Here is a 22,726-nt window from a genome sequence, read left to right on the forward strand (position 1 = left end):
GTGGAGGGTGGCGGCTGTGGTGGTGGTGGTGGTGTTTGGAAGAGAAAATACTAGCTGCAGCCAGGTGCTGGCCAACATTTCATTACACACGCGAACACACATACCCACACACCCACACACCCACTTCTACATGGATGAAAAGAGCTGGTTCAGCATTTTCCTCTCTTTCTCCCTCCCATCTTTCATTCTCTATACCTCCTTTGATCCTCGTCTCCTCCTCCTCTTCCCTTGCTCATCTGTCCTCATCTCCTTTTTTTTTTTCTTCTTCTCCCATTTAGGAACCGCAAACATCCATCACCCCAGCCCAAATACACTCAGCACTGGGAGCAGCGGTGAGGGCCCAGCAGGGCAAATCTACGGAGTGGACAAAAATGTGAGGATATCAGGAGCACCTTGTGTCTCCATCAATCAGCCAGCTCAGGTGAATCCAGGAGGAATGCTCTGATCCCACATTGATTTACCAGTTAAATCCACTTCAGTCATGAAGGAGAGATGGAGATGAAAGAGAAAAGACTGAAGTCTGAAGAGAGCAGTATAAACCATGACAACACAGAGATATGGATTCTGCAGAGATGGTGCATAATCACAGGTAATGAGAACCGAACTAGTGAATAAGGGAGAGGAGAGCCTAAATACAAATGTATCAAATTAACACTGAGAGCATGTTGTGACAACCACATGTTTCTGTTAAACTACAGGTTAGCTCCTCCAAAGACGCTTCTTTTTTTTAAAAAAACTCTCTTAGCACAATAGCCTTTGACAGCTGTGTTAAATATCAATGACTCCATCTCGCAATGACTCCAGTGAGATGGAGATAGAGGATGATAGATGATATCATAAATGCTAAATTAGCTACAAGGGTGATGTTGCATTTCCATCATGTCACAATTCAGTGTTTATGCACCAATCAAGAGAGTTGCTAGCCTTATGGCCACTACATTAAATTAGCCAATTATGTTGATTTATGCGATATAAATAATAGAAATAGAAATATCTGCAATTTAGATTTGTGTTACCCATACTATTTTCTAGTCTTAAAGCTCAGTGTGTTATGGGCACGTTTGAGCAGGTCTAACCGTCTCAGTGTTGTCGTTTGTCACAACAAGCCTGGTGCCTTGTTATGTCTAAATATCCGTTTACAGGGAACCCTCCAGAGACCACCTATGAATTGGCAGGGCAGCCGCAATGTGGATGAAAAACAAATGCAGAACTACAGGTGTACTGGTGCACAGTGTGAGAAGTTTAGTTTGAAAATGATTGAAATTTAACAGAAAATTAGATTTGAAGTCCCTCGCTGGGTTTCCCGTTTTGTTTAATTTAGCTGCAGTAAGCCACATGAGGCTCACGGCTCACTGGTTTGGCCTGTGCTTCAGTTTAGTGCTGACAGTAAAGAATCTAAATGAATTTAGCTGGCTCCTCACTTTATTTTGTTCTGACACACTGAAAGGAGGTACGGGACAGAAGGACAGTGCTTTGTGGTGTGTTCCACGAGCTATTAGAAACGCTCCCCGGTGTTCTACCATTGGAGATATTTGCTTTGGTAAGGTGGCTTTTAACAGGAGGACACAGTGTGAGCCTTGGGCTCAGGATGATGACAGACAGATGGTGTGCTGTGATTTGTTTGTTGGTGAGGAGATACCGTGGCTATAATGGAATTGGATTGGACAAGATAAGTGCTTCAGATAGAAGGTGTCGGCAACAGCCAGTGGTTGTTTTTACACATCCCTTTCCATACTTTGTGCATTATCGTTGACTTTAACACACTTGTTAACAACCGAGTCCCCAAGATCTTATTTGGAATGTTTCTGCAAACCACAGGTAGAAATTAATGTCTTATTTATATGTGTAGAAGCATGCATATTATCAACAGATACCTGCAATTATAAGTTAACCCTTTAGACCGAGTCTATCGCAGAGGCCACTTTTAGGCGAGCGCTCTTTGCATTACTGTAATTATGCGACTGTTTGTGCCATCGCAAAAATTCCAACAGTTTGTGAAAGCTCAGACCTTGCAGTTCAAAGCCAACATGTGGTCATTACAGTAATTTCACTGATGCCATTGCAGGAAGGTTCCTCCACCCCCCCAGCCAACTCAGAGTGGTGGAGAAATTTCATCAAATATGGCAAATACTTGAAAAACGCTATTGTAAATATGTTTTATACTGTTCAAATTTCAAAATTAAAATGCAAAATCTCTTATGTATAACTACAGTGTTTTTTTGTTTTTTTAAATAAAACGTTGGTTTTTTTGCCTTTAAACTGTTAATACACTAATTTAACATGTAAGTGCCAGGTACTGAACGCTCTAAGTGTTCCAGAGAAGTGGGCAAACGCACACTTACTCACAGGACATTTTCTGGCCCTTTTATGGGAACAATAAGCAAAAAAAAAGGTCAGGCAGACATTTTGAGGCTTAGGTGTTAAAGGGTTAAGACACAAAAGCACTAAAAGCTAAAACAACATTTTGGTTTTTTCCTCATATTATCAACATCTTTTGTGAAAAACACGAGACAACAAACTGTTGCCCATATAACACACAGCATTAAAAGGTTAAAACACATCAGGAGGACAGCGTGGTTTTGAACTGTAGTCAATGTGTCTCTCACACTCACTATCATATCATTGACCCCTCCAACCCTGTGTGGGAATTTTGCCTGGAGTCTTTAAAAACTACACTTTCAAAATATTGAATTCCTGCATATGAAACAATTAAGTGTTTTATTCTTTAATTTAATATGTTAAAAGGAAGCATTTTTTTCTTTGGTTGCAGTTACAAGTTTCAACAGCAGTAGGTGAAACTGTTTTTTGGAAACTTTTTAGACCAGAAATGGTTTGAAAGTGTCTTTTCTCAGTGAGCTCAGTCAATATTAGGATCCTACAGCGACACACAGTCCTCTGCCGGAGTCGCATATGATATCAATTCATTTTCTAAAACACAATTCAGATCTCTTGGAGCCTTTTACTTTCTGCATCATATTTCCCAGCTTGACCACTCAAAGTCAGAAAGGGGCAAATGTCACGTGTCACAGTTCTGACACATTTTCCATAAAAGAAATGCCTGACCAGCAAAATGCCACATAACATGCTTGTTTCTTCTTTTTTTTTTGTTAGGTTAAAGTATTTATACTGGGCCTTATTTTAACACATTGTGTTACCGGATATTCAGAACGGTTTCTATTTTTGAGTAATTGGCAGCCTTACTGCCACCCAATTAGGGACCGGGAAATGTAGGAGCGAGTATTGAGTTAGTTTAGTGTTAGTTTGTTTAAATGATTAATGCAGGATTACTTGTTTAAAGTGTCATTTGTGAACAGTTGAAGTACTTAACCGTTGGCCTTAAGCCTTTGATTAAATATTCTTGCAAGGCTTTGTGGACATTAATGTTATTAAAACACACCGTTAACCCTTTGACAGCTATGATAGATATGTGCTGGAAAATATCTAGCATTTTGCGTTGGTTGACGTGTCCGTTACAAGCTGTGCTAGGTTTGGTGTTAAAAGGTTTTTTACTGCTATGTTACTGTTGAATCTATAGTTCACAACCTGGTGAGGCTTGGATATATGGAAATGTAACCTGGACGTACGGCAAGTGGAAATAATGTACAAACCCCTTACATGACTCTTCCTTGCCGTAGTGATTGAGGAGTATCTACGAGTCAAGCCCATAGGAACCTGCCTTCAGCTTACTTTGGAATTAAGTTTACGTTTGCCACTACAGCGTGGTTGCAACAGTCCTTGCAACAGATTTAAACAAACCAACCACTCGTGTGTATATGCTCCCACATCACTTGCATGAATGTCACCTCCTAAAGGTGGCAGGTGACTGAAGGATTGTGAGAGAAGCCCATTGCCTGGCGTTCTGACATTGTTAGGATTCTTTTCAGGGAATGAGATATAAAATATTAACCTTGTTTTCCGTCCTAATTGGCTAAAGCTTTGGAGAGGGCGAGAGGTGAGCTTCAGAAAACACTTTGAACTCCGAAAAAAAACATTCCTCATCAGCTCAGCAGGTGCACGTACAGTGGGACGCTGGGTCAGTGAAGAGAAGAGGTCACATTTAATGGAATTTTGTAGGTTTTTTTTTAAAAGCCTTTTTCATTTTTCATTAATTATGCTGCAGCAGATATTTCAGTATCACTTTCGCTCCAGGTTTCTGGGCATACTGCTGTAACCTACTAAAGTATAATCAATGTACTGTTAGATAAAGATAATGTGAAAATGTCTGCATTTCAGGCAACAGGCTGTTCTATTAAAGCAAGTATGAACATTTTCAGGAATAAATACATACTCGTATGTCAAATATGTAGAACGCCATGCCTGCACGCAACCTTTCTTTCTCACTGATCACAAACCCACATGCTGTATAAACAAAACGAGTAAATGGATCTGCCCACGGAGCATTCACTTACTTACATACTATTTTTTACCCTCTCCACTGTTTTGACTTTCAATACAAGTGTCTTCTGTTTTGGCCTGGTTTATCAGCCTCTTAGAGTGTTCTGTTTAACATAAATTAAAACATATGACAAAAGGTTTCCCTTTTTCATAATTTAAACAGCCATAGTGGCGTTAAGTAAGTATAGATGAAGATGTAAGAAGTCTTAAGTATGGGCTCAAAGTTGGACATTTTAATTTAATCATCCCTCCTTCACCATGCAGCACCACTTATTTATTGTGTGTCATGCTGAATTATTACAGGGGGAAAGAAAGGAGACATTAATTAGACAAGGATGTAAGATGTCTGGATACCAACCATTTGTCTTGCAAGTGATTACTTGGAGAAAGACTGGCTCTTTGATATGTGACTGATAGCAACAGTATTTTGAGGGAGTTATGCAAAAATGATGACTCATTAAAAAAAACTCACAAACCCAAGGTCAAGTTTGTCGAAGCCTACAATTATCACTGATCTATAACCAGGAAAAACAGTGACCACAATCGCAGTCTGGGAACATTATCCTACGTCATGCTAGAAATCACACACTCATTTAACTGTTGTGGATTTCCATCATTGGGATAACGGCAAATGGCCATAATCATTATTTCATGCAAGTGATGTGAAACAGCCGTCACCACATCTCGATGATTCATTTTGTCACATGAGGGAGTTTGCATCCTTGAAACCTGACGTGCTTCAGCTAACTCACGGCACCCTCCAAAAACAGTAAAGTCAGATGAGTGGAAACACACAGTGGCAGGAGAAGGAGTTGAGTTATGCAACTCATTTAACTTGCCTGGCTGAAAGGAGGGATACAATAAAACGGGTTTGCCTTTGTTATTACGGTTTCAAAGTGTGACTTTGTATAGAGGGATTTTTTTATTGTTGACTTTTGAAAATTCAGTGGAATCCCACTTGGAAATGGGATTGGTTGACTTTTCATAGAAATGGAAAACTAACTGCATTTTGAGGATCCGCATCACATTTTAACTCCCATTTCATATGATAACACAAAGCTGGATTTCTACATAAAGACATCAGAAAGGTTCTTGTGCAACTGATTTCCTCATGTTGAGTGGAACACAATTTAAATTTGACCGAGCCTGGAAAACCTCACCTGCCCTGGACTGTCACTTATAGCTCTTTGCAGATTCTCTGGGTGGTAAATGGACATTCTCAGCTGGTAGAGAAGGCCAACGCATGATGTGACCCTATGTGGTATAAGAGGATTTTGATTGCAAGAGAATTTTGGGAGTGACAAACACAGAAATTCATTTTTCAATTGCAGTGCAATGATGGTCAAAACCAGTGATGAGTGAAGCTAATGTTAGGTAATATGTGGGGTTTCGATGTTTAATTTAAAAAATAACCAAAATATCAGCCTTTCATAAAGAACAATTACACACATTGTATTTCATTGTGGGTTTGACCTCTTTAGAATTCATTTAAACTGCTTCTTATTATCCTCAAAACGTCACACTTTCACATATGAACTTGTGTCACAAGCAGACCACACTGGACATTGTCCAGGTATATCTGTTGACACGTGCAGCAAAAGAAAAAGTCATTGTCTGTGAGAAGCATGTTCCTATCTGTAAAGTCTGTACCAAGCCCAGACATTCGTGTTCACACATTCAGCTCCTGCAGGTAATATCTCGAAAGGTTTCGGTGTTGCGGTGCTAGTGTGAAAGCAGATGCACGTGTAGTCATGGAGATGACACGGCAATTATGCAGCCAAGTCCGCTTTCTGCTTCATTATCTTGCGTACAACTGCCTCCGTCCCAAGAGAGCAAACTCTCTTCTTTGCCCGATCATAGTCGTTTGTAACTTTAATAGTGCTTACACTCACAGACCATTGCTGAATGATAAAACAGATCCATTCTCCTCCAGGATGACAACGGGGCTATAATGTCTGCACTGCTCACATTACGTGGAGTTGAACACTATTAACTTACAGTTAAAAGTGCGTACTTATATCTGGAAATGATGTTTGAATTTCAAATCAAATCTTAATGAACTGTAACTATAACTGTGTCTCTGGCTGTGTCTTTTTAGTCGCGACTGGAGTGTAGCCATGGAGCAGGGAAACATGTTAAACTCACTCAGACACATGGTGCCACGTTGGTATAACTTTCTCACAGTGCAGTTGACAGTACAAGTGAGATGTAATGCAGCTGTATTGAGTGCTTGATATCCAGGACAGCAGCCAAGACTTCCCCCATTGCAAGGGACTTTTTTCTCAAAACAGTCCCAAACATCGCAACTGAGAAGTTGGTTTATTAGGAACTGTCCTTAACGGCTAAATTAAATAATTATTTCATTCATCCCCTTGCGTCTGCCTGCATCGGTGTCTATGTGCCTCTCTCTGTCTCCGTCTCCTTCTGGTTGCTGTATAGCGATGTGCACCGAGTCTGAGATGTTCCTGTAATTGAGGCACACTGCTGCCTGCACAGACTTTGACAAGAGCAGACAGCATGAAAAGAGAAGCTGCTGAAATAAATACATATGTAATGAGGGAAAAGGTGCCGCCAAATGGATTGCCAATTTCTGTTTGTCAAAGGCTGAGCTGGGGGTTGCATTGACGTATAGATCTATAATGGAGCCACTTAAGTCATTTAGAGGGTCTTCATAAAGAATCACACCTTCCCACCATCACTGTCTCTACAGATAGGTACTAAATTAGTGAGGTACCCAATTTTCCTTATTATAGAAAATTGTTTTGCCCATAGAAGAAGTATGAAGTAGTTCCAGCTGTCTTCATCATGGGGAAAATGACATGCCATTTCTGACACGGTCTTTGCAAAGGTAAAGGTAAAAAAGAAAAAAATGATATAGAATGGAGGTGCCGGGATGGGCATTGCAACTGCAGTTTCTATAGTGCTAAAAAGTAAATGCACTCACACCGCGTTGGAAAATTCAACCGAGGTTTTCATAAAGATCTCAGACACAGGTGTCCAGCTACAGCTGAACAGTATCTTTATCTTCAATTGTGCTTCCTTTGATTATATAAAATGTGACTTGGCCCCTATTTCCCGTCCTATTAAATATGTTGAATTTATCTAAACCTGTTGAAGTTTGTTTTTGAGTGCAACATATACTCTTTGCGGCCCATTATGAGCACTTCAATGGCACCCACACATCTGTGTGTATTTATTCATCATCTGGCCTCAGTAATGAGCAGATTATGGTCTGGTGCAGCACAGTGAGGAGAAAAGAACACAATCTATGCTTTGATAAAGTGTTTTTAAATTATATACTTGCACAACTACTTCTGCTATACTTCCCTAAAATGCTCTAGAAGGTTGTGTTTTTTGTAAACATAGTCTATACATACATGTTTGTCAACAACCTCTTTTCAATTAGCTGAACTGTGAGCTTACAACACAAGCACATCCTACAGAGGGAGTATAGGCAACTGTTGAGTCCACAATTCCTGAATAGAAAAAGCAACTTAAATACAAATGAAAAAAAATATATAATAATTAATAGTATTTGTTTTATGTTCTAAAACTAATACTATAAGACCAACATGTCCATCAGGGCCTCAGTGGCAGTCTTTCAACTGAAGGTCGAGGGTACAATCTCTGGCTTAACCCCCATTTGCTCCCAATGGCTGTGCCTGCAGTGTGCAAATGTGTGTGAGAGCTGATTTGGAGCAGAAACAGGCGGCGTATACGTCGTATGAAAAGGTGGATGCCAAAAACTGTTGTGTAAAGCAGGTGCGAGTGGCCATCAAGACTAGAAAAGTGTTGAGACTGTGTCTAGTTTGCTAAACTGTAAGGATGAAAAAGTGACACTCTTATCCTATTAATAGTAAGTTCAACAAGCAGCTTTCACAAGAATGTATCCTGACAGATTTCTTTTAAATGCAGGAATGGGTTGTGTGTGTGTGTGTGTGTGTGTGTGTGTGTGTGTGTGTGGTTTTGTGAGGGAGGCATTATTCCCTGTTGTAGTGCTGAACAAAGTCAACTGTCGCGGAACTGATTACTGATATGGCACCAGATAATGAAAAAAAAAAAAACACTGAAGGACACACAGAAAATATGATTATTACCATCATCACTCCAGACACAGGAGAGAAGCTGTTCCAGCCACTACATCTTAGGGGAGCATGAAATGTATGTCCATTAATTTAGGATGTTATAAAAGTTAATAAAGCCCTTGACAGAAAATATAAGCGTCCGCACCTCCTGGTCTAGAAGCTGCAGGCTGCAGAGGACAATGGGAGAAAATAGGTGAAGGTCACCTATTAAAACAAAAAAAAAAAACAGAAATGTAAATTTTAATTCCACCCCTAGAGACTGGAGTCATCAAAACAAGCTGAATGTTAATTGTGTCTTTGGCTGTCCCTACGTTCTGGCTGTAATACTTTTTTCCAAATTCAATTATTTTATTGGCATGAATGAGAAATGGAAAAAACAGAGCACTGCACATACGGAAAAATATGCATTAGCACTCGACGTTGAAGGCTCTTGTAACATGTTGTTGACGACATGCTGTGCTGTGCTGCACATTAGGTCAGTGTTTGTAAACTGGAGGCTCACCTCTCCATTTACTAATTTGACATTAGCCTTGAGAGCAAATAGCTCGGAGTTTAGTTTGGGCGAGGATTATTTGGTTAAAGTGAATTAAGGTAGGATTTGAGGGTATCTGCTGTGTTTGTTTGCTGGCCTGTGAGGCAACAAACCCATAACAGCAGAAGGTATCTCTCATGTGAGCAAAAACATCAGCTTTTTTCTGTAGGGGATATTGTTATTCATTCATGTTTCCACAAAGCACTGTTCTCCATATGTTATTATGTCGCAGTGGCCATCGTTGTCCTGTTTGAGCCTTTATGTTCACGACAATTTTCACGACTATTCTCCGCTCTTACAAAGCTCAATTACAGCTTCGATGTGACACTTGTATGAGGTTTCTCCCCAACAATACGCTTATTGTTGATGCATGTACTGAATATATTAATATGGACAGTAATTGTCCTCAAACTTGTTTGACATCGTCAACACTGCCAGAGGAAAAGGGAAATGAACAAAGACATACAGTACAATTATGTTTCATTACCCTGAGATTATGTTTTGTTCATTTGATGCAGCTTTAGCACAATATTTCGCTTTTTGTGTTTCTTTGAAATAGGCAAATTTGTTGATATGTTGGTTTCATGTTATCTTATGGTTTTTTTTTTTGGTTTTTTTAATTGGTGGTGCGTGCGCACTGCTTTTGCTTACAATGACAATAAAGCCAAGTAATCCAATTTATGGTTCCATTTAAAGCAACGCTTAAAAACAAATCATTTAAATTTGAAAATGACTCATGAAACTAATATTAGCTTAACTCAATATCTTTAGCCATCTCATATGTCACAAATAAAGAACTGTTAAAACAATTACTAAATGTCAGTTGTGAAAATTGCCACAATTATCATTGCTGTATAGATAGTAGGGCTGGCTTAGCAACAGTAACTGGGTAAGGGGGATTTCAGGAAGTGTCAATGATTCAGTCACTTTCCTTATCCGTCTTATGTCTGATATAAGAGAGCTATTTTGTTATTATTTATTTATCGTGCAACATGCACAATTAATAATGTATTCTCTTTCTCTCTCTCCCTCTTGTTGAAGCCGTCACTACTCACATCTGACGTAAAGTGCCTCTCTGAATGCTTCTCACAGACTTGGTACAAATGAGCCGACAGTAGAGTTGCCAGGGCAACAGGCACCACAATCTTTGATTGACGACCCTCAATGACCCACACATCAGGACGTGTAGCTTGTGCATACAAACTTACAAAGAACCCTTGCTCCTCCGCTAATCTGCCTACAGCTGTTGTTTATCCTAAGAATTCAAACTATGTGTCATTTATGGGAGCAAGCGATATTCCTGTGCACTATATACAGTGAACATTCGAGGGAAAATTTATCTTGTAAATAATTAGTCAGAAACACATTATCTTGGGGGGTTTTTTCCCCACCGTAGTCCGTCTAGTGGGTTGACTGTGCAGGATTTACAAAAGGGACTGCACTTTGCTTCAGTGGAGAGCAAATCAGATCCCTGTGGGCAAACTGAAAGACAAATCACACATTCACCAAGTACATATTACAGGCTCTGCGAGAGTATCAGAGAGTTTTATTTTTTTTTACGATAGCTAGAAAGCAAGTAAATTAATAATTTAAAAAATATATACGTTATACACAACTGTTGCCTTGTGTAATGGCTGATGGGAATAATAAAGCCCACCCCTCTCTTTGGCAATCTGATTTATTAAATTCACTATGCTTTATTGATGTGAATGTCAGGCAAACAAAGATAAAAAAATATACAATCGAGTAAAATAAATAGAAGAAAAGCTCTGTGAATACTTCCCTCTTTTGGTTTCGTCATAGAAGCGTTGCAGCTTCACCACAAAGCCATGCGACGATGTTCACTGACTGGATATCACGTGAAAAAGACCCCGTCAACACACGCAAACATGCACCACACACGCTTTACCCCACATCACTTTCCTCTCCAGTAGTACACAGAGGGCAGTAGAGGGGGCAATACAGGAGAAGTGGGACTAAAACTGTCTTCATTCATTCCCTCAGCCTGGCAGTGAAGCCCCCTGACACTGGTTGGAATCCAGTGTCTTCCACTTTGCATGTCTTCCTTCTCCTCTGTCTCCTTTCTGGCAAGTCGGTGCATTGAGTGAGCAACCTCGGTACTCCACAACAATACTAATGGAAGTAGAGGCCTTTATCTGGCAGGGGAACAAGATCTCATCTACAGAGCTGCCCCACGGCTACAATACACACACACAGTCATACATTAACTCCCACCAATACTCTCAGAGAAAAGGAAATAGAATTCAATTTAAAAGTAGCTCACAAAACACAAATGGAGGATTTGATTGTCCTTTTGTTTTTCTCCTCCTGCCTTGTTACAGCACTTTGGTCAACCGAGGTTGTTTTTAAATGTGCTACTGGAATAAACTTTACTTATTTACTTATGCAGCACCTTAAACACCCAAATAATAGACTGAACAGAAAAACATGATTTGCATTATTGTGGTCATTCAGAGAGAAAAGAAAAAAAAGAAGAAGATTGCAGATGATGAGGGGAGAGACACAGTCCAGCATCAGCATGTACGACACACACCTATATATCACAAGTTCTATTCAAATTTAGATGTGGCCGGCTAAAATGATTGGCTCTTTAATTAATTGCATTATCATCAGCAAACACAGTGATTTTCTCCAGGCTGTGAAAGCTCCTGAGAGAGGACAGATATAATGTAGTAGAGGCCACAATCCACTCAGCCACATCAGGGGGAAAATCAACAGGATGCAAAAGGGCTGCCATATAGTCACAGTGCCCCCTACTGGCCAACACTGCATCATCATCATCATCCTGAGAGAGCATTACCCTTACATCCAGCAGGAAAAAAAAGGCAAGGGGAGGGCATTATGTGCACACAGCAATGGGACACTCAAAGAATAGCATCTGCCTCAAAATATGAAAAAAAGAACTTTCTGCCAAGTGTTTGGCAATCTGTGCAATCTTCATGCATACTCAATGGCAAGGCTGCATTGAAAGAAAACAGCTTTACATGATAGTGAAATGTGAATATGTACAACTGAGATGGAACACATTCAGCCTCCAGCCTCCCATGCAAAGCATCAGTAAATGTCGGAGTGTATGCATGTTGGGACCAAAGGTCTATAAATAAATTGACAGATATGGGTGCTATTGTATTTTTTTATACATAAAATAACTGAATCAAATAAACAATGAACGCATTAGTATTCCAAATTCCAAATTCTTACTTAACTTAAATAGGAGCTCGTTTATTATTCCACGTCTTAAAGCTAAAGCAGCTAAGAGAGACTTGAAGGTCGTGTGATGAGAAAAAAAATAAGCTAAAGCAGATCCACAGACACTGAATAATGAAACAACTATTAGGAACCCTGTTTGCAGCTGTGGTGAGATTTTACAAGGATATCAGGGCAATTTGTAATTCACAGCTGGAAGCTACTTTCGCACAAGTCGTGGATGTATTGGCCGTTTCAGACAGACACTTAATGAGAAGCCTGTAAGGAGTTCACTGGCTAAAATAAATGACTTCATGCGCCGATCTGCAACCTGGTCGCCATGTTACCGTCCAGAATGAATATGGTTGCACAATGTTAATTCTAATTTGAGTTTTCTCCTTTAACCTCTGTCTCCGAGGATCTATTTAGAAAACTAAATGTCCACATTAATACAGCCACAAACGGGCATGCCAGACACAGACTTGTGCCTAAGTGATTGTGCTTGTTGGGGAAACAGTTGCAGCAGAATGGGCATATGGTTGAACCGACCATATGTTCCCAGTATCCATGCTCGAGTCCATCTTGACAAACATGACAGAGCCAGGCCAACCTCCCCAGGCAATGAGTCTGCTCCTTGCTTCTTTCAGGCTGCTACCAACATGCTGGTGTGTGCATTGCTGTAAGAGCATTTGGAAGTAAAAGCACTGGGCAGTGCAAAGCAGTGCAAAGCAGTGCAAAGCAGTGCTAGTGGCAGTGGACAGCAGAGCTTATGCAACCGACAGTAAAGTTTACTGTGGCTGTTGCATAAGCTAAACACCTTTAATGTACAATTGATTAAGTCGCATACTACAGAATGTTGTGTTGCCTTTTATATCGTGAGGGTAACTTTATTTACAGTGACAAAAACAGATCTAGCCAACTGTAGATGTCCTTCATATATTCTCTTAATGTCCTATTGTGTTTTATAGAGAGCACTTTGTTGTTGCCTACTTGTTATTTCGGTGTCGTTTGTATAGCTGTCAAATGTCAGTGTGTTGGAATATACTTTAGGTCCTTAAGTATATACAAACTACTATAGTAATAAAGTTTGGGTACTTTTCGTTCAAAAATTTGCTTCTGGACTCTTCTACACAGCTCTCCTCTCCACTAAGGTAAAGGAATTCTGGCATTATTTTTTCTCTCTAATTTCTCTTAATTGCTCTCCCAGTCATTAGTCTAGTGTAGTTTTTTTCTCCTCGGTTCCCATTTCGTGTTCAGCAGCAATGTGTAAAGGGTATAAAAACGCATCCATTTAAGATTTTAAATTGGTTAATGACGAGGCCGACCGATGTGGCAGCTTGTAGTCCTCGGAGGCTCCGTTAGAGCCTTTAGTCACTCTAGTCCTTGGGACTGATCAAGCCTCTACAAACCTTGATTCTAAAACACAGGACAAGAACCATAATATTTGTGCAACATGATTCATAATTTACAAGATGAATTGGGCTAAAAAAAATTTGCACTGAATGAAGTTCAGGGAAAACAGTCCCTCCATGAAGCTTTAGTTTAACAGCATCACAAATAGCTTAGACTAAAACAGAATTAATCCGGCAATACATCTGAAGAAAAATGTATCATTTTGCAACTGGTAATTATTTTTGTAAAATACAGAAGAAGTCTCTATTATCCAAATGAAATTGAGCACCTTTAAAGGTTTGGAGTGTAAGAATTTTTGACATCTAAGTATGACAGGGAACCACAGTGTACCAGACAGGCAGTTATTTCACTTTAAATGCACGCTCTGGCTATAGTTTGTCTGTTTCAGGCTGCTGTAGAAACATGACAGCACTAAACGGTAGCATCCATAGAGCGAATCCCTTGCCTAAAGTATGTATAACGGAATTAGTCTTATTTTCATATTAAAGTGATAATTATGCTTTATTGTCCACAAATACGGAACATTGTATTCAGCATCGTAGTCTAATTTAGGAAAACACATCATATAAATCTCAGGTATTGTCTGGCTTTTTGCTTCACCTGCGTTTTACATAGCAACACGTGCTCTGTCCCCATGACTTTACTGACCATAATAATCTGGACTCTTTCAGCAATTCCTCCGTCAACCATCTCATAAAAAAAAAACCCACCCTATTTATATCAAATATGACTCATTTCTTAATTCCTTCACTGCTTTTTTTAAATGTATTCAGTGTTGACTATCGGAGTCCAATGAAAAGATGGTTCCTAACTATTTAAAATCCTCCACCAGATGTGAAATTATAACATGTGACAACAAACGTCTCCTACATTCACTGATATAAAGAGAATAGTCCTCACACCTTCTTGTAAGCTCACCATTATGAAGGAACTGTGTCACCTGCCTGCAGAAGTGCAACTAACACCATAACTATAACACCGTACCATCAGCATATTTATAGCACAGGCAGGTGGAAGCCATGATTTGCATTTCATTTGTGAAGGGTGAAAATAGGTGAGCGCATGCATATGCAGCCTTGACGTGCTCCAGTGTGGCTACATTACATGCAACTCTATGTAATTGATCCGTTAGTAACTCTCTTTTTTAAATCCACCGTATAATGTGACAGTTGGTGCTAATATCAGAGGGCTGTCGAAGTTTACCAACAGTATTCATCATTGTCAGCGTAATTGCGTCGTGATTAGTGGGACGTCTCGTTTTACTGGTATTGTGTTTTTATTTAACACGTTATTATGTTTGTCGTGTCTATGCCGTCTGCAAGATGTTTGTCAAGCGATGGCGCTCTCTTAAGACCGCAAAATAAATCTGCCTCCAAGTACAAATAAATTGACTTGGCTTGTTTGCATCTCCATCTGCAAAGGGTCAAATTTTACGATTATGTGCGTTGAAAGGTGATTGCCTGTGAACCTCTCTATAAGTTTACATAGGATGCTCGTCAAGGCAACTGGCGTAAATCATTTCCCCTCTATAGCTCTGGGCATCTTGACATGAATGATATCAGAGGACTTCCATATTTTGGGAACAGACAGTTTGTGTAAAAGCTGGAATCATTTCATAAGAAAAAACAGCTGAAACCTGTACGACTTAATCTACAAGGTCCAGGTGTTTTATTAGGTTTCATTTTAGCGAGGGCTGGTTGCCACTTCTGCCTCCGTCAGTATAACTACATGGAGAGTTATTTATAGTAACTATTGATGACTTGTACACTGATGACATTTTCATCCAAAAATCATTTTGGATGCATTTCTTGTGTGCATTTGTCAATAATGGGCCACATTGATGTCTGCTCTGCCTGGACAACTACTCTCATGATCTCACGCTGCTTCAGAATGTCATCAAACGAGGTCTTTATTATGTCTAGCCAATACTCCAGATGTAGAATTTACATACTGCGCGTTTACAGTGACATGCAAGCATCAGTTTATGATCATAGTCTTAAACCTTAAACTAAAACCGCTGAAAACAAACTGGTATAAAGCCAAAAAGATAAAGTGGGAATATCAGCACATTCTGACACATAATGACTCTTTCAACTAGATGTGCTTCCTGACAACAGTACTTGTTGTAACACCGCCACAAAGGCACCAATGTCTAACAATCGAGTCCTGTATCCTCCTTTACTTCCTCCTACTGGATGAAAGAGGAGTTCTGCCTTTGCTCTGCATGTTTGTTCCAGTCAGCAGGTTCATGTGGACGCCGTCCAACTTCCCCGCAGCCTGCAGAGGAACAGAAGGTCTCTGCGGTAAACTGTTGCCATTTCCTTTACAACCGGCAATTAACTTCACCTGGTGACAAAACAAAGCTTACTCTAAATGTAATCTAAATAGAAAGTTTAATTTTGTTTCAAAAATAAATTAAATAAAACACACACACACACAGAGAAGCCCCTTGTGAGAATTCAAATGACAGATAATTGAAGTTTAATGGGTCTCTGTGGCAACAGCAAGCAGCAATGAATATTAATATTTTAAGAGCGCAGTGTCAAGAGATCTAATGGCACAAATAGAATATAATGCTTATGATTATGGTTTCATTTCAGTTCTTAATCATTTGAAACTTGGTTGTTGTGTTTTTGTCGCACACATTTGTTTTTTTAAGATATATGCTTCTTCCTTTACCTATAACTACACACTATTGTACATCAGGTAAAACGGTATTCATGAGCTTGCTATAACAAGGTAAGTGTATATGGTTTTCATTACCTCAGAATGAGCCTTTATATTTACATCGTACCTATGCAGGATGTCAAGCTGGAGGTTTTTAAAAATGGAAAACTAAACCGCTTTTGAGTTTTACTTAAGCTGAACACTGTCATAGGCGCTCCTACATGCTTAGAAACGTTGAAGTGAGGATGAATATTCAGATGCAACATGTGCAACTTCACCCATAGATAAATCCTATACCTTGTACCATTAATTTTTGAAGTAAGTAGTCATCGTTTGTTCACTGCTGCTCAGAGAAAGTAAAAGTATACTGCCCGTGGACTTGAGGGTCTGCTGCCCCTCACCTGACGTTCTCAGCCCACGCAGGGCCGGCAGTTATGGCATACATCATCACCGATAGATAGATATAATGCACTGACTGACACTTGACACAGAAGCGGGATGATATAACTATTGCAGAAACCCATACATACGTCAGTATTTCCCCCGACACTCTACACGTGCCTTTGAAAACAAAAACACCATCTCTGGGGCTTTGTACAAAGTTGAAAATCCTAATAGATGCCGTGGTGTAACACACAAGAGGCCTCTACTAGCAGAGGCATGAACAGAACTGAACGGGAAGAGATAAACACACATTTACTCAGACCGAGTGTAACAAATCAACAAAAATTGATGCAAAAACAGATGGCAAACTCAGGAGTGGAGACGGCACAGAGAGCGACGCAGATAAGCCACTGCTGCAGTCTTGTGCTCAGATTCCTTTTTAGAGCAGACTGTAATTATTCAGGGAGAATCAGCTGAACTTCATGCTGTTTGTCAGCATCTCTCTGCTTTACACTCAAACACTTCCACACACTCATGCTGGTAGATGCCCACAGGCTGCACCTGTCAGTAACAAAGCAGCCATAGTGGAGAAACAAGCTACTTTGCCTCGGAGAAGGGCGTTCACTTCTTAAGCTTTAAAAGGTTTCTCTAATTTATCTGGGTTTAGCAGAAGTTGCCTTTTTTTCCTCCCCAATTTGAATCTTTACTGCAGTGATTCCTAAGCAGGGATATTAATGCATTTGCCAGCAGGTACATAAAAGAGTATTTGACAAAACTAATTAAATATTTCATATCAAACATACACATATTGAGTAAGCTGTAACACCTGAGGACCATGTGTTGCAAATAAGTTTGTTTTTTTTTTAAAGTAGTTAACAGGCACTAAACGGGCTATATGAAACAGTGTAGTAGATAAACATTAAGTTTGCTAAAAATCAATTAAAACATTTATTATATTTAGCTACAAGTCTTATAATTCCACAAAAACAAAACAGAAAATGCTAAAGACAAAACAACTTTTTTTATATATACACATATACAAAAAAAAAAAGCTGAAGAAAATGGAAAATTAAATTATGACACATTGTGAGTGATGTGAGTGATGTGAGAGCAAATTAATTAAACTTAATTAGCACCCCGGTGCTACATGGACGTAATGAAATGAAGGAGAAACTTGTCTCAGTGAAACAGATGTATACAAAATATATGTTTATATTGGTATCTCTTCATAAATTAAATCACAATACTTTACTGCATTAACCACATTAAACCTACTGATGATTTCATATCAGTTTTGTTTCAGTGAATTTACTGTAATTTCAACTATTATTCTGTGTATTTGCTGTTGACCCATCGTGTTAAAAACAGGACCCAGTTACAGTCCCCTCACATCTATCGATCACATCCATTTAGCACCCACACTGTGGTGGAACAGAGGCTCGAGGCAGTCCTGGAGAACACCAGCCGCCCCCTGCATACTGCCGTCTCACAGCAGAGGAGCTCATTCAGCGACAGAATGCCGTCACAGAGCCGTTCAACCAACAGACTCAGGAACTCCTTTGTCCCACGTGCCATCAGGCTGTATAACGCCATTGTTTGGAGGGGGCGGGGAGTGAGATGGGGGCACACGGTCAGCTAATTTCAGCACCTTACAGCCTCATGCAACTTATTGCACCTTGTGATCATTTATTTTTATCTCAGGTCCAGAAGTTGCATGATGTATGTATGCATCAGACTGGATACTATTTCCATCTATCTCCATCAATCATATATTATCAGAAATTACAGAATGCATAATGGATAGCACAGTTGTTTTAGAGCAAAAAGACCCAGGTTTGCGACCCACTCTGACCCTCTCCCACCGTCCAAAAACATGCAGAGGTTAATTGGACAATCCACGAGAGTGAGTGGATGTTTGTGTCTGTCCAGCGTTGGACTGGCAACCTGTCCAGTGTGTGCCCCACCTTTCGCCCCATGTCAGCTGGGGCTGGTTTCAGCGACCCCGTGACCCTCACGTGGAGGAGAAAGCGGTGGAGGACGATAATGGATTGGACCAGATGAAGTGTATGTATGAAAAAAATACAAAAAAAAAAAAAAGAATTAAATAATTTCTAGTTAAAAATCAGTGACAGGTACTATTGGAGAAGGTGTTTTAACTCAAAACCAGGATCAATATTTAAATTGCGGGCAGACAGGGTGCCAAGAAGTTTCAAAAAGCCCTAAAAAAAAAAAACATTTAATTCTGCACTGTACTCCCAAGCACCTTTTGGCAGGCAGAGCCACCTTGTATGAAGTGAACTCAATTAAACTCGGCTGCTGACCCATTTCGCGAGCTCAGGGAAAATATGACAAAAGAAAGTTCACGCCTGCATGTGCCCAGAGGACTGTGGCTTCAAGGAGCTCTAAGATCAAAACTCAGAGATAAGCATAATCAGATGCAAATATCTAGCATGCAACAAGCTTGATAAGACACGGCGAGTCAAAAATTTCAATCACATTGTCCTTGTGCAGCATACTGCAGTGACTTCAAACGGAGTGGCAGGCTAAATCTGGTGACATCAAACACAGCAGACACACTGCATGCCAAGACAATAACTTGCACCAATGGAAAGTCTTTATGCAGATTAACTCTTCAAAGAGAATTTATTCAAACATAAAGTGCTAATGATTTTAGGGCACAAGTCCATTAAAAGCCATTTTTAAGTGTCAAAGAAAAATCCCACAGGTCTATGGAGTCCAGTTCTGCTTCCATCAGCTTCACAGTGGAAAACCAAGAGCAGTCGGCCACGGGGAAATTCCTGCAAGCATTATCAGCGCTCCTTAACTATTCTAAACTGACATCAATTGCTGTGCCAACTTGATCCCAGTGGACCTTGTTAGCGCCATTTAATGGCAAAACGAGCCATCTTGTAAGTCCTGCTCTAACTATGGGAGCTGCAAGCCCTGGCTGAACTGTTGTATTAGGTGGGGAATGTACATTATTCCACTGCTTAGTGAGGGGACACAAGTCTGGGAAAGACATGGAAGCACATGGGGCCAGTTTGTCTTGGTGGTCGGAGAAAGTCGTTTCCATGTGGCTGTCAATTAATAAAATATAAGTGGCTTCTGGCATCATTTGAACATGTATTAGCCATGATTCCTGTTAAAATCCAAATGCTAAAATTCTTATTATTCAAAACGCAGATTTTTTTGTTTAAAAAAAACAAAAAAACATACACAATGTACATCGACCAAACTTTGGCCAACATTTGCTATAAAGGCCCATTTATACACAGACGGATGGAGCCTTTTGTCCGTACTTTGCGTTCATTTCATCCGTCATCGTGCACGAAACAGAGCAATACCACTGGAAATCATGGGGGCAGTAGAGAGTCGATAGTCCAATCAGTTAGGAAAACAACAACAACTTATTGTTGCAGTTAAACATCTGTAAAACATGCCGCAACTTGGTACTGGGCACTGCCCTCTAGAGGCAGTATTGTGTAAACATCCATATACCAACGCAAAAGACACACAAAAGGTGTAGTGTATAGTGACAACAGTAGAGGTAATGTTCGGGACGGACGGACATAAAACAACTGGTCATACTGTAACAAGTGAGTGTATTAAAATTAGCAAGAATGTTTATTAATGTAAATCTTCTGCTTTTCATCCATCTTCTTCTTACACTGCATAAAGATACCTAATCTTGCATTTAATATCTATAAATACATGCATGTTGCTAAGGTATACTGCGCTGCACTGACCTTTCCAGCCTGACTCAGAGTGATAGGTTTTGCGCCTCATGCCAAAAAAATCAAAATAAATAAATAAATAAAAATTGGGCATGATTTAACCACTGTGCATATCCAAAGCAGTGCCAAGAAAAAAGTGAAGTACACAGGAGATGAATGTATTCCAGACACACTGTGCCATGGGAAAATAATTACGTTTCAGGCTACGGGTTTGTTATCGTTATGATTTAATTAAAAAGCTCATTGCCTTAAGAGGACACTTTGGCCAGAGTTGTAGGGTATGCCTTCAATCCTCACAGCAGAAAAAAAAAACATTAGCAAGTTCACAATTTACTATGTGGAAATATTTTTTAGGACCATGAATCTATAATAGATCTATATACCAATCGACTGCTGTTGTTAAAAAGGGAAACCAAGTTGGAAAATAGTTGTGAGGACGTAATAAAGATCTAAGGAAGATAACTCATCACTGCCCTTTCACAGACTTGCTGACATTTCTTCAATCTTTCCAATCAGATCAGTACAATCCTGTCGCGGAGGCGAAGGCTGCTGCACCTTTGTCGGCTCTGGCTTACAAAAAGTGTCCTTCAAACAAATGCTGTTGTCTTTTAAAATCAGGTGGTTTGTCTTTAAGAAGTATCAGAGAAAACTTAATTGGGGAACAACACTTACTTTGTGGTCTGTGTGTACCGTGGAGTATAAATATAAAGTAATTACAAACTTCATTTTAAACCAGTCTTCACAAACTCAATTGCTTCGAGCAAGTCATGTAAGCACGGAAGTCTGCAGAGTCATATTTACAGTACAAAGTTTGCCTCGTTATCCCCCATTATTCACAGGGATATTTTGAATATTGGGTACATGAAATTTAGTTCATGTGCATACTGTCAACAGAGAGATGATCAACTTGAACATCTTGAAATTAAGTGAAAAAATGGGATGTCAATATAAAATACTTAATTATATATAGAAGTGGTTAAATGTACAAGATTCAAATCCTAATGGTCTTAATTACTACATTAGTGTCAATTTTCTCCCTGTAAAAATAAAAATACACAACTACCTTTGTTTATGTCTTGAGGTTGGTAAAAGGAAAAATATTTTATTTTCAAGCGCTTTTCTAAATACTCAAAGACACCTTACAGAACATAAAAGCAGCTAAAACAACATCAACTAGTAAAAACCACAAAGAAAAAATATTTAATCAGACAAATAAGGATATTTGTCTGATTAAACCTGTGGGAAGTCGATGTGACACTGGTAAACATGTTGAGCACAGCTTAAAGAGCAGCACTGAGGTCATCAAGAGCCTCTTTAAATGAGACAGGCTAACCGTTGCCAAGGTGACGGGCTACACCAACTATATGAGCTCTCCCAGACGACGTGAAAGTGTATATGTTAGCGTTTCTGTGCATTTTCATCATTATGTTGCTCAGAGGTTTTAGAAGTTTAGACATAAACGGGGGTGGAGGTGTTCCCCGAGAGCCCAACTCTGCTCTACTTCAGTGCTTCTCAGCCTTTTGAGTCACGACCCAGCAGAATAATCACATTTGTATTTGCACTGAGACATTTAACTCACCATCTGTCTGTCTGATGTTTCCCTCTTCTTCACCTCTCCTGTAGCTCGGTCTCTCGTGGCGTCTCATCCGTCTGTCACGCTACTCACATCCTCTGCTCTCTCCTTCTTTCTCCTGGTCATAAAATTAGATACATGTCGCATTTCAGTCAAAATGTGCAGTGAATTTGGTTAGATAGAAAATGATGCACATGTATTTTATACAGAAACAAACCATTATGATATTTCCTCCATTCCATGGGGGCTAAACAGACATTATTCCATGACGTTTCAATCCGACACATGATAACTAAGGGCTGATATACATCAATCGGCACATTAATGACTTAATTCAGTGTATTCTGTGCATCATCTACAACCTCATCCCTTCCTGTGCTTCATTCAACTCTGTAGATCTTTCTTGGAATGAGTCCCATTAAGATAAATGTGTAAAGGTGTGCTTTGTAACAAAAATGTTGAGGACCCACTGAATGAAGATTGAATAACTAAAAAGCCCCATTTGTCTTCACCACCCAAAGGTCCCGACTCTCCTGCAACAGGAGACGACTCTTCTTCCGCTTAACCTTCCCCCATCCCCTCACTCTCACACACATATTTTGGATCGTTTTATGGTCTCAATCTGACGATGAGACTGCAGATTGTAACAAAAAGAGGATGCGACCACTCACACCCCCCCTTTTCCAATTACATCAGGGAACTACAGTGGCCTTCACATACCAAAAAGGATGTAAAA

The sequence above is a fragment of the Solea solea genome, chromosome 5 (genome assembly GCF_958295425.1).
Source record: "Solea solea chromosome 5, fSolSol10.1, whole genome shotgun sequence".
In the NCBI taxonomy this organism is placed as follows: domain Eukaryota; kingdom Metazoa; phylum Chordata; class Actinopteri; order Pleuronectiformes; family Soleidae; genus Solea; species Solea solea.